Genomic DNA, 3,751 nt, shown 5'->3' with positions numbered 1-3,751 from the left:
ATAAAATAATAACTATAAATATTTAATATAATTATATATTTTATATAAAATAGAATTTATAATTCACAATTGTGTTTTTTATAAGTTTATTTATAAGTCATTTATAAGTCACATATTTATAAGACATTTATAAGTCACAATAAATTTATAATTCACAAAAGAAAATATTATTGATATTTATAAGATTATTGATAAAACGTAAAAACGTAGGAAAAAAAGATTAAAATCTCGTAAATAAATGTACTCTTCAAATATCGATAAGAGTATGTCTATTTGCAAGAATCACTCTCCAAGAGTTACTCTCAAAAGTAATTTACAGGAGAATACGCACCTTATAATATATATTATTCTCTAAAAGCAATGGGATCACCCAACATGGATTCAAAAATCAGTACCCAGGTAATGCAATGCTTGGAGTCAAATAAAAGTATGTATAACCAAAATGACAATTGCGATAATAATTCTTTTATTATTGATAAGAAAGCCCTTCCAGGTAGTTCCTGTACACAGGTAAATTTGTCTAAAGGCCGTCGCATTGTTGACAATTGCGATGATAACAATTTTCTTGTTATTGATAACGAAGCCCTTCCAGACAATTCTTGTATACAAGAAAACTTGCCTGAAGGCCGTCGCATTGTCGATGACAATTGCGATGATAACAATTCTCTTGTTATTGATAACGAAGCCCTTCCAGACAATTCTTGTATACAAGAAAACTTGCCTGAAGGCCGTCGATGCAGATGAAGGCATTGTCGATGACAATTGCGATGATAACAATTCTCTTGTTATTGTCAACAAAGCTCTTCCAGACAATTCTTGTATACAAGAAGATTTGCCTGAAGGCAATCGCATTGTCGATATTTCTTATATGTTGAATGAACTTCAGAGATCATTCAATAATTATATTATATGAAAAAAATAGAGTGCCAATTAAAAAATTGGAAGGTGATAACGAATCAAAGCAAAGGCCAAGAGGAAAATGATTCTAGGAATAACACATATAAGGATACTACTCGTAGCAATGAATCCATCGATTTTCAAAAATCGGTGGAATTGTTCTCCGATACGATGGATTCAAAAGTTAGTATTCAAAAAGTCAATGCGTGGAGTCAATTTCAGAAATAGATGTGTGTAATGAAAATGTCGAACTTTGCGAAGATAATTATTTTGTTATCGAGAATAGCCCTCTGGATATAAATCGTATCCAGGAAAGCATGCCTCAAGGGCGTCGCATTGTCGACATTTCTCATATGTGGAATGAACTTCAGGGGTCATTCGATAATCATATGAGAGGAATAAAGTGCCAATTTAAAGATTGGAAAGTCATAAAAACTAAAACCGAAGGCCAAGAGGAAAATGACTCTAGAAATAGCACATATAAGAATACTAGCAATGAATCCATCGATTTTCAAAAATCGCTGGAATCGGATTCCGATACAATAGATTCTAAAGTTAGTACTCAGAAAGTGCAATGCCTGGAGTCAATTTCTGAAACAGATATTTGTAATGAAGATGTCGAACTTTGCGAAGATAATTATTTTGTTATCGAGAATGGCCCTCTATAGATCGTATCCAGGAAAGCTTGCCTGAAGGCCATCGCATTATCGACTTTTCTCATGTATGGAAAGAACTCCAAAAATTCAATAATTATATGAAAGGAATAGAGTGCCAATTTAAAGATTAAAAACTCATAAAAACTAAATCCGAAAAGTTTAAGACGCATTTTACTTTCAAGTGCCAAATGTGCAATACTGAAGCCGAATTCTGATCAGAACCCAAAGATCCGAAAATATTAAGCATTGATATGGCTGCTGCAGTAGGAGATATTACAGGGGGAATTGGCTATGCCCAATTGGAAGAGCTGTGTGCAGCTATGAATATTCAATGTATGTCCGATAAAAGTTATATTCAAAATCGAGATATGTTAGTATACGAGTTTGAGAAAACAGCCATGGAAAATATGAAAATGGCTGGCCAAACTGAAAAGCAACTGGCTCTCGAAAGGAACGATGTTATAAACGATATTCCGTACATAACTGTAATAGCTGATGGTAGTTGGAGTAAAAGATCGTACGGCCACGCCTACGATTCTCTTTCCGGTGTTGGTACTTAATTGGTTACCACACGAAAAAAGTTCTTTTTGTCGGTATCCGCAATAAATATTGCACAATATGCGATGTAGCGGAACAAAACGGAATCGAACCAAAAAACCATAAATGCTATAAAAATTTCGATTGTAACGCAAGCTCCACAAGTATGGAGAGCAACGCCATTGCAGAAGGCTTTAAAAGTAGCCTGGAAATGCATGGATTAATTTTTAGAACAGTTATTGCCGATGGCGATAGCAGCGTCTATCAGGCCATCATTGATAGCAGACCATATCGGGAACAAATGGTGACCGTGAAAAAAATAGAATGCACCAATCATTTGCTTCGCAATCTATGCAAAAAGCTGCAGGCGGTAGCAGGGACAACTCTACAAAAAATGCATAGAAAGCGCGGTTTCGTCCAGCTACAAAATGTTGTAAAGAACAATATTATGAACATACGAACAGAAGTGATAGAAACAATTAATTTACGAAATAAACAAGAGCAACCTTACCATGATAAAGCTAGAAAATTACAAAAAGATATATTAAACATTCCTATATAATCATATATTTGGTGAACATAAACGATGTAAGGAACGCGGTCGTATATGTGACCTTGATGAAACGAAGAAAAATTATGTACCGTTTCTCAAGTTACACGATCTTTATCAAAGAGTAGAGAAGGCTATCATATATTTAAGCGCTTATTCCGACGGTTTGTTGTACAAATACACCAACAATCCTGTAGAGTCGTTCAATTCGATAATCTGCAAAGAAATTGCTGGTAAGCGCATTAATTTTAGTAACCGAGGCTCTTACAATCCTAGAGTTGCGGGGGCAGTTTTGCAATATAATTCGAAACAAGATCTTACGGAAATGCATAAAAGCATGGATAAAAATGTTCCTCCTACTGTCGAGATTCTGGAAAAGCGACGACAAATTAAAGTTGCAAGAACTAGAGAATCTCGGAAAATGAATAAACGGCAAAAATATAAAAAGAAGTCAGGAACAGATTGTCATTACGGTCCGCAATCACAAAAACCTGATCTTCTACCCGATGTTTTTGAACAACTTCGACAAAATCATTTGGAAAAGTTGTTTGAAAATGGGAAAAATTGGAGACAAATTGAACGTAATACAATAGAGCAAAGTGATTCAGATTTGTGGCAGTCACTGAGACAGGAACTGTTGACGGCGTCTAATTTTGGAATTGTATGTCGCATGAGAGCGACAACGTCTTGCGCCGCAACCGTAAAAAATATTTTATTTCCTCCCTCTATTGATACTGCGGCTATGAAGTATGGTCGCTAAATGGAAAAAATTGCGAGAAAAGAATTGGCCGTAACATTAAAGAAGGAGATAAAAATTTGCGGATTATTTATTGATATTAAAAATCCGTGTTTGGGTGCTTCTCCAGACGGACTCATAGATGAAGATGGTCTGGTATAAATAAAATGTCCTTTATCAGCTGAGCATTTAACAGCGAAAGAGGCCATAAAAATATTGTCCCATTTGAAAGGCATCTTTGATAAGAAAAATCTAGATAAAATGAATCAAAATCACCGATTTTTCTATCAAATTCAAGGCCAGTTAAATATAACGCAGCAAGATTATTGTATTTTCGCTGTGTGGACGCCAAAAAGCTTGAAAATAGTACGTGTT

General features: G+C 34.9%; 1 pseudogene; it reads left to right on the top strand.

Moving 5' to 3' along the window:
* Window positions 1-360: 360 nt before the first annotated feature.
* On the top strand, window positions 361-3,065 carry LOC146722231 (uncharacterized; annotated as a pseudogene).
* The last annotated feature ends 686 nt before the right edge of the window (window positions 3,066-3,751 follow it).

The sequence above is a fragment of the Nylanderia fulva genome, unplaced genomic scaffold, assembly GCF_048542155.1.
Source record: "Nylanderia fulva isolate GAGA-0341 unplaced genomic scaffold, ASM4854215v1 Scaffold346, whole genome shotgun sequence".
NCBI lineage: Eukaryota > Metazoa > Arthropoda > Insecta > Hymenoptera > Formicidae > Nylanderia > Nylanderia fulva.
The sequence above is the reverse complement of the archived record's forward strand: the minus strand, read 5'-3'. Positions and strand labels throughout refer to the sequence as shown.